Source organism: Rhinolophus hipposideros, assembly GCF_964194185.1.
Source record: "Rhinolophus hipposideros genome assembly, chromosome: 7".
Classification (NCBI taxonomy): Eukaryota; Metazoa; Chordata; class Mammalia; order Chiroptera; family Rhinolophidae; genus Rhinolophus; species Rhinolophus hipposideros.
Genome location: NC_138053.1, coordinates 19,819,547 through 19,829,843, shown reverse-complemented (window position 1 = coordinate 19,829,843; position 10,297 = coordinate 19,819,547). Strand labels below are relative to the sequence as shown.

Below are 10,297 nucleotides of genomic sequence, written 5' to 3'. Positions count from 1 at the left end.
TGTTTCACAGTAAAGTGCTGTCAAAAGTGACAGTTTGGTATTGGTGTTAATATTGGTACCTCAAGTGATTTTATCTACCTTTTAAAGTAAATAAGTACTCAAGAACTCTCATAGTAACCAAACACAATAAATGTGGGTTAGTTTCTATAGGAAAAGAAAATTCATGTTCAAAATTATAACTTAAAATCTATAAATATAATGTTTTATTCTTTTGCAATTATATACAGAGGGTGCGAAAAAATGTATACATATTTTATGAAAGGAAAAAGCTGTATTAAAATTGTAATACTCAATATATACCGATAACAAAAGATGAATACAAGTCAGGTTTATACATTTTTTTTTTCTTTTTTGGCATCCCCGGTATATTCTTATGTAGCTCTTTGTCAGAATTTATAGCTAAACAAGTCAATATCACAAAATCATTTTCTAAACATTAGTAACCCAATTAATTAAAATTTCATCCTATTTGCTGGACTCTTAACTAAAACACTTGTTTCCTTTTTTTTTTTCCCTCCAGTCAGTTTTAATGAATGGTGGTACCGCATCACATGCTACACATTCAGGGGGAGGGTTTTCTAATAAATCTTCCTGATACTAAAACTTCTTCCTTTTGTACCACCCACATATCCATCCCAATGCCGAGGGAAGAGAAGGCTAGATGGGCCCTAAGTTTCTTGGGGGAAATGCAAATCAGTGTGTTCCCTCTTTGCAAATTGGGCAGGAAGAGTAAGTTCCAGCCCATGGAGAGAGGACTAACAAGCAGAACATCCTGCTCCATCCTTCCTGTGCCACCTACCTGCCCTTAAAGAGGAACTACAGCCTTAACCCCCAGGTCTTTCTCAAGGTAGCAGTGGCTCCCATCGTTTCTTGCAGCAGAGAGCCCTGGGCTCCTGGAGCCTCTTCCCTCCCTCTACCATCAGTGTAGTGGGCCAGGACTTGGTTGGCCTTAGCCATCTTGTTCATGTCATGCTTCCTCGTGATCACAGGATCCTTGTTGTGGAAAGCCCGCAGCAACCCGTGTGACAGCTTCTCTGACATCAGCACACGCTGGTATTTCTTCTCCCAGTACTCAATAATCATCGACTCCATGTCCAGGAAGTGATGCCACCAGCTGGCTAGTGGCACAGGGACCTGGTAGAAATGGCCACCCTTGAGGATGGGCACCAGCCCAGTCACAGGCTCACAATTTTTCAATGCTTAGTGGAAGATGGTGTAGGGGGTGTGTTCTCTGGTTACCTGTTCCTCTGCAGAAGCAGCATGGTACTTCTTAAACTGCTTCCTTTTCACATCTTCCAGAGTATGTGTCATGAGGGATCTAGCCAGTACTTTGTTTCCTCCTTTCAGCATCATGTTGGTGAATGTACTGATCAGTGGGTTTTCAAACACAGAGCTTGTCTTCAAACCCAAAGCTGTTGGGGCAGCTTTGATATGCTGAGTCTTCCTGAGCTCCCTGTCAAACTTCTCCCCCTCAGTCAGCTCAGCCAAGTCTTGCGGTAATATCCCTTGTCAATCTGGGGGTCCCTGTATCAAGGACCAGAGCGACTCCACCTCACCTGGGTTAGCTCCGAGGTCCAAAGGCAAGAATCAAAAGGAAGCATTTGCCCTCCCATTATCCATCGCAGTCTGGCGCGACCCTCGGTGGTAGCACTCACTCTTCTCAGCTAGACTTCTTTTCTTAACTGAACAATTATTTCAGAGGTGTAACTCAGACTAAATCTACAACTTCAATACATATTTAGTTATTATTTTGACTATTTGATATGTGAAAATGGAAAAAAAGAGATCATTGTACTTTTATGAGCTTTTCATTTGATTTAGCTAAAAAGAGAGGATCAGTCTTGACTCAAGAATCCTGCAATTAATAAAATGTCCACTTCTGTCTAGACTTTAATTTATAAAATCTTGTCTAGATTTAACATTTTATGATAAATGTACATTTTTAAAAACTATGCTCTTTTAAATTTATTAATGTACGCATTTAACAAGGAACTAATCTCTGGTCAAAGTCTAACAGTTTAAAATAAAAAGTAAAATACATATTCTTTTAATAAATACACTTTCAAATGGAAACATGAGGTGAGTACGACTTTTGTGAATCCATGCCTATGTTTAATTAAAAAGATATTGAGTATTTATACAGACTAGGTGCTGACGTAGTCTAAATCAGAAAAATGGATTTGCCTGAGTTAAACTGCTTAGCAACTTATTGCTAAGAAAATATGAAATGCAAGCATTACAGTAAGACTGGTCACCGTATGGAGTACAGAAGGAAAGACCTAGAGATATGCTAAGCTGATTTTGAACTAAAAACTAACAAACAACAAAACAAAGTACATTCTTGAAGATGCAGAAACTATAACCAAGATCTGAGATACTAATTGTAAATAAAAGAACATAACACATAAAACCAATTTTCTGTAACCAGAGGTAAGTATAGAAATTCTTCTGGGACTTGCATTTTATAAAAGTTTGCCAAGGATCATCAGAACTGAGAAATGTCTTAGGGTAGGCTGTAACAGTTTGTCAGAAGGGAGTGGAGAGACAGTGATCACCAAAGGGTGCCAGCCATACAGGACATGCTTTGAGAAGACGGTACAATAAAGGCGCTGGGACTCCAAACATCCTGGAAAGCCCTGCTGAGTGACAGAAATGGCAATGCCGGGGCTTTGAATATCTGACCCAGTTGTTTTCAATGGTTTTGGGCAGGCTGCCCTGACGTACAACAGCTTCCGTTCCTAACGCCAAGGCAGAGAGAAGGTTCATGTTGACAGAGTTGATGGCTGCCAAGGAACCCTAATGGTGGGGGGATACTCCTCTCATTCACAAGCACTAAACAGGCCTTTTAAATTAAAACATCCCAGGAAACTGTGTTGGCAAGCACTGCAGCTTCCGTTGCTAGTTTCCGACCACACAGGGCTCACGGTTGTTCATGCGTGTTGGGACTCTGTTTCAGTGTTTTCCAGATCACAAATCCACCTCAAATCAAGGGGCCTATATTAAATTGAAATAAAGCTATTTGTTTCAATTATTCTATAAGATGTCATCCTTAGTTTTTCTTCCTTTCTTCACTATAATGTTGTTTACATGGAATGTGAGTTTTATGTTAGAGATAGATTGATACAGGTGCTGAGATGAATTAAGTGAAAGTATCTTACAAATCTGATTTAATACCCACTAATGTTATTGAACTAAGTACATATTGGTGGTGTCGTTTTGTTTGCTTTAAATCATGTTTTGACAGCAATGAGTAATGTCAAAATGAGGATGTAATCAGCTTAAGTCCTTTCAGAAATTATTATTCATTTAATTTTTTAAGTTAAAATTGTACATATTCACCATCAGTTACTAAAAGTTTTAACTCTGCAGGGAATTTACCTTTAATTTAGCACACCACTTTCTTTTCATCATGCATCACTTTCTGATACACAATCTAAAGAAGTTGAAAGTTGGCCCCAACTGCCACTGTGTTGAACACAGATTAATGTTTCAATGTTAGGTAAGCTGAAGAAGACAGCTTTGAAGATCAGCAAGAACAGTTATAAAGAGGAAGGTAAAACAAAATACCTGTGATAACTAAAAGAAATCAAGAAACCTAGGATACAGGTTGGCAAGTTTGATACATGCATAATATTAGATTAAACTGAATTTTATTGGCTTCTTGTTTACTATTTAGTTGCATCTGTGTATGGGAGAATGAGATGGCAGGTTTACTGAAAGGCTCTTAAAGAGAGAGGACCTTATTTCCCAGAAAAGTTCATGGGCAGGTAAGGCAATCAATTTCCACATGCCAAGGGGTTTTCAGATTCAGTCCTTTCACAACATCTCATTGTCACTAATTGTCACTGTACATTTTCACAGCCTGTATGAGAGCATTTACTTGGCATATCTTTATGCCTATTGGTATATGACTTTAGGGAAAGTTTTATTTACACTCAGAAAAGGTTTCCATTTTTTTTCTGAAGGTGACAGAATATTTCTCAAGCTAAATCCTAATGGATACGGTTATCTATTGCTGAAGTTGACTGATTCTGGGGATTACTATGGATAACAAAGATCATGATCCAACAGGGTCTGTATCTTATCTATGTCAGATAAGCGTAACTGAAATGACTATTATGGGGTAGAATTTTGCTCTCAAGCAGAAATTCAATACTTAAAGACCTAAAGTGTCACAGTAAGATGGTAGATGAAGGAACAACAACAACAAAATAACCCTAAGCTCAACTCATATTAATCAATATATCATTAGATCTTCTTAAAAGAACTGTCTCCATGCTAGAAATCCTTTTCATGAAAAGGCTCCTCCTTTCTGAAACTTCCATATATCTACTGGACTGTGTTCCTAAAGAAGGTATATATTTTTCTTTGTGACTAAAGAAAAACACAGCAGTAGCAGTGTTCTTTATAAACTATAGTGAGAGGCATCCTGAAAAACTAAGGTAACGGATTAACTAGTTATAGAACCATTTCTAAAGTTCTTCATAAAATATTCATTAACCTAAACAAATATATAAAAATTGAGAAAATCCCTGGAAACAAAAAAGGGCAGACAATTGACTGAAGTCTCAGGAGGGAGTAGGAGAGTAATTCACATTACATTTACCTTCAATGGAGATAGTTTCATAAATCCATTCTTTAATCTCACATACTTGGCCAGATCTGAAGGGCACTGACCAAATATGCTGCCCATCCTACCTGCTAAAGGAGGGAAATACAGCCCCAATCCCCGAGTTCTAGTTCCTTAATGTGAGATCACCACTGCCCCATAAAAACTGCTGTTCCTAAAATCCATGCAATTTATATTAGAATCAGCTAGATTCTGAGCCATTACTCCTTCCCCTTGTTCTTATTAACCCTTCTCTACTGATAGCCATTTTAGAAACTACAACAGAATTCATTGTAGAGGCACAGTGTTATGAATTCATCAACAAAATGCTAACTGCTGAATATTCTGTTCAGACCAGTGCTTCTCAATTATCTTTGATGAAGGATCAGTTTATTAATTTTTTAATCTTTTTGAAAAAAATTCCAAATTGTTGCAGAATAAAATTTTAAAAAATAAAAATAAAAATGGATCACTTGTAGACGAGGGTAAACGGGGTCAAATATACAGTGATGGAAGGAGAACTGACTCTGAGTAGTGAACACACAATGTGATCTATAGATGTTGTATTACAGAGTTGTACACTTGAAACCTATGTAATTTTACTAACCATTGTCACCCCAATAAAATTTAAAATAAAAAAATAACTAATACCCATCACACAAAATAAAAGACAATATTTTTTTAACTATTAGATTCAATGGACATAAAATTACCCTATGTTGTGATTTAAAAAACAAAGTTTCAAAAGCATTACTTTTGATTTCTTTACTTATCTTTAATAGACCTGTAGCAAGCATTTTGCATGTTCATACCAGTGTGTGAGCCACACTCGGGGTAGTGCTGAGTTATTACAGATAATTCAATACTTAGCATAGAAAAGTCCCTGTTAGCCCAGGTTTTTAAAATAAAATGACTGCTTGGCAAGTGATTCAGGTGAAATTTAGCACATCTTCACCACCTTCAAATTTAGATCTGGAAGCCTAAAGCAATTATCACCCAAATGAAAGGAGCTAAGAAAACTACATCCTGCCAGTCTTTGGGGAAGTCCTGGGATAAGACAGATTTCTTGTGGAGTCTATAAGAAATACTAGAACAAAGAGAAAATAGGACATTTCTCCAAATCTGTGAGGAAGTTCTAGCTCTTCGGATAATTAACAAGAAATATGATATCAGAAGTCCACCCAGAGAGAGAGAGAGAGAGAGAGAGAGAGAGAGATAATACAAGTAATTTTCATATTACTTGGAAAAAATTTACTTGGAGAAAAAAGGGGAACAAAAAAAAGAGTATAACGAGATGAAACAGAAATTCAGTGATTTGACTTAAGCAGAAAAAGAATGAAATCTCCAGTAGATTTATAATCCATTAAAGTTAGCAAAAAGAATAAACATTGAAAAAAGATCATATCTGTTGTGTTGAGGATAAACATGAATGTTATTCTTAAGGAAGTAACAAAGAGATGAAAATGAGGGAGGATGAAAGATATAGAGGACAAGAAATACAGATCCAGTCTAGGCTTTCCAGATTTTCCTGAGGAAACAATAAACCAGAAGCTTATAGATCCAAAAGGCTTGCTAAGTTTCAGTACACTTTCAGAGTGAGTAGTCGATAAATATTGAATTAATGGGTAAATGATTGGTAACAGAACAACAATTCTACTGGTGACTTAGTTTAATCAAGTTCAAGCAGCTATTTAGCTACTTTCTAGAAACTTTCTGCATTGAATTAAAATAAAAGCAAAGAATGTAAGCAGCATTCTCGTAATGTACTTGATGTACACCCTATCCCCTCACCACCAGTTAGTGGGAGCAGGAGGGGGGAGATGGCCTGAGGAAAAGAAATATATAAAATACACACAGGCCCAATAGGAATGGCCCTCATGTTCTATTAAAGTACGGAATGTCCACTGAGTTGGCCATTTTGGTTTGTTCAAACTGTTTATCACTTCCCGTGGCTGTAGCCAGTGTATAAGTCACTAGAGAAAACTCTAGAATTTTATCAAGGACCAGCTTAAGAGCAGCCATGTGGACATTTTTAGATGAGTCTGTGATAACTTGTGCAAGAAGGATTAATGGAGATGCTCTGTGGGTAGTCTTTACTTCCCAAAAGCTATTCTTAGGAAATGACAGAGAAACATGTTTTAACACATTTCCATTTGTCCATGTGGGCCATCCTTCCTGTCATTTCCATATCTGACTCCACTTTCTCCCCAGCTTTTACATGGTTCTCACTTATTACTATAGATTATTTATCTGAACACTATCCATCGAGTTATAGTTTAAAATATGTGTATTTCTGATGGCATTCACTCAATATGGAACATTCCTCTAGCTATTCCTTTTCATAAAAAGTGCACATTACAAGAAAACAGTTAAAATAAAGGAAACCAACAACAACAAAGGCATCTTTATAGGAGGTCATGACATGGGCTTTTTAGGAAAAGTGTGTGTGTGTGTGTGTTGTGTGTGTGTGTTCGTTTGTGTGTGTGTGTGTGTGTGTATGTGTGTCGGGGGTGTTGGGTAATGCTGAATTGCCCACAGAATGTAGTGCTGCTCCTCTGGGACCAATAGCATGCATCCTTGAGAAAGTCTGAGTAAGGGTAAACCTGTGGCCTAACATTGGGTTTTCCTACATGAATGTAATTGGCTCATGACTTCATCATTACTGTTCTTGGATCCTTAGACCTTGCATTACGGGTATAGTGAAAAAGAGAGAGGATAGTGTTCAATCTAAAGGAGAAGAAACCTGTACAAGGAAACCATTATTAAAGTACAAAATTACGACACGGACATTAAAAACAAGTAGTCCAATTGAATTACATTTAGATTACTGGGAGGCAAAACAAAATGAAAAATACAAATAAAAGTATTAGAGGGAGCATATTGTACGGGCCATAGTCAATGTCAGACCAAAAAATCTAAGACAGATTCAACAAATGTTTCTGAGCAAGAAAATTAGTGGATCAAAGTGAATTTAACTAAAACAATTGATAGAAATGTATTATCGTTTATATAAGACTACTTGTGTTAAAAAGGAAAAAAAGTGAAACACATACTCAAACAAAAAAAATTAAGTGAGAGTAAATGATGATTAAACGAGAGTCATTAAAAAGAAAAAAAGTCTAAGAGATATTTACATATAACAGTCATAGGGCTGAGGTGAGGGGATCCCAAGTTTTAGCAGTTGCTCATATCATCCTTTGACAAATAGCACACGGATAAGATCTGTATGGAAAAGTCTAAATAAATTTAGCTATTAAATTCTAAATTCTAAATATGACAAAATGTCAAAGCTAAAATATCTAGTATAAATAGCATTACAAAAGTCTCCATGAGAAATAATGAAAGCTAGATCAAAACATTATTTTGGGGGAAAAAGGAGATTTTTAAAAATACTAAATAAATGAAAATGGTAAGATTAATAATAGCAGCAGAAAAAAATTCAAGACAAAAATACATAAAGAGAAGCTAAAACTGAGCCAACACAAAATCATGAAAATAGAATTTGCCTGTCTGACAAACAGTACTGGTAGAAGACAGATGTTTAAAGAACATGAAAACAACGTCTTTTGTATTGGACATTTAATTGCAATTAATTGAATCATGCTAAAATAAAAGCAAGAGAAAATGGCAGATGAACAATATCTAAAGTTCCCTCATATCTAGAGGAAAAGAAAGCTAACATTCTTAGTAAATAATTACTTAAACAATATATCACAAAATTATTTGATAAGATTAGATTGTACAAAGCACAAATGGGAAAGTTCAAAGGCATTTCTGCTCTGAGCCAAAGACAACTTTAGAAAACCTTCAAATTTCCACTCGTACTTAACTGTATTATATGAGGACTCAGTCTCTTCTAAATGGTACTGTATATACAAGTAAGCATCTCATACAACTATCTTAAAAAACAGGGAGAATTTGACCCAGAGATTACAGGATCAAATTCCAAAGAGAAGAACCTCAATAAATAGCAGGAAGTCCTTCCACTTGTAAAATTGAATAGCAGAAGAAAGCATCTGAGTACACTACCTATCCAACTACTTTATAGTAAAGTCAATTTTTCCTGCCATTTTTGCTGCTACGTTTAAGCATGTTAAATAGAATCCAACCAATTAATATACCAAAATTATTAGAAACAAAAATTTTGAACAATAACAAATAAGACCATTTCTTTGTGGTCTAACCAACCATTTGATGATCATCTTGTAAACTAGCAAACTAAATAATAATGTTTAGTTAAGATTCTTTCATTAAATAATGAAAAAAACTAAACACATTGAGAAAAAAGTGAAAATAAGTCATTTGTGTTTTCAGTCTAAAATAAATATAAGCAACTATACATAAAATTTAGAAAAGGAGATGAAAGGAGGGCAAACACTAAAATATCAAGAATTTAATAGAACTTAGTCTAAAATTTAAGACTATCTGAAAATAGTAAGAGAAATGAGGAGAGTGGAGGAGATATTAACAATCATGAATTCAAATACAGAAAGAGAAGGTTCTAAAGGGTAATTATATTTACATAGCTGTCTTTCAGTAACTATCACTCCCCAACTCTGATTCACACACTATGAGAAAATTAAATGATGCCATGATGAAGCCAGAAGTTAAGACTATATCTTTAGTAGCTCGTAGATTTCAAAGGCTGCAAATTATTCAGAGTGCAATGTAAGCAGGTAATTTTTTAAAGTAATGTGTCGTTGTCAACAGAAAAGCAGTCCATAACTTGTAGAGGGAGCATAACAAGAGAAAGCTTAGTTTACAGAAAGCAGAAGAAAAATGATATCAAAGGCAGGAGGCAAGAGGAGAAAACAAATATAATGAACAGAGAAGACCTACATTTGTATAGGTCAAAGATAAAAATATAGTCTCAAATTAATAACCCCCAAGAAAAGCAAGTATATTTAAATTTTTACAGCTATTTAAAAATTTACAAGTATTTTCACATTAAGGCCTAGAAGAAGGTTCAGAAATTAAAAAGTCAAACTGAAAAAATATAGTACATATGAGAAAAAAAATAAAGACCTAGTGGATGTTAAGACCAATACCACTGAATAGTTTACTGATATTGAAATATGAATTGTAAGCCTTGGAGTAAACCATACATCTTATATTTTAACATAAAAGATGTTATGCTCTACAGAAAATATATTTACGAAAAAGCTAAAATCTAAGCAAAATTTTATAATACACCAACAAAAGTGAAATTATTTCACAAAATTAGACCCTGTATAACATAAATGGAAGAGTTAAAAAAGGTCATGCTCAGGGCTGGTCAGGTGGCTCAGGTCCTTGGAGAGCCCTGCTCCTAACGTCTAGGTCGCCAGTTCAATTCCCACATGGGCCAGTGAGTTGCACCCTCTACAGCTAAGATTGTGAACAACGGCTCTCCATGGAGCTGGGCTGCCATGAGCAGCCAGAGGTAGGCGTGAGTTGCCATGGGCTGCCGCAGCCTGCTGTGTGCTGCTGGGGGCTGCTATTCTGCCGTGGGCTACTGAGTGCTACCAGGAGCGGCCTGTGGCCAGCGTAAGTGTCTGGCAGCCAGAGAGAGCTGCCGTGAGCTGCTGTGAGCTGCCCACCAGACCAACGACTGACAACCGACTGCCTCAGCCCCGGAGAGAGCAAGGCTCATAATACCAGCATGGGCCAGGGAGCTGTGTCCTACACAACTAGACTGAAAAACAATGG

At 36.3% G+C, this 10,297-nt stretch overlaps 1 pseudogene across 1 annotated transcript; it reads right to left on the bottom strand.

Annotated features, from left to right (window-relative positions):
* Nucleotides 1-816: 816 nt before the first annotated feature.
* On the bottom strand, nt 817-1,613 carry LOC308499573 (small ribosomal subunit protein uS7m-like; annotated as a pseudogene). Its single transcript has one exon. The product of its transcript is annotated as a small ribosomal subunit protein uS7m-like (transcript).
* Nucleotides 1,614-10,297: the final 8,684 nt, after the last annotated feature.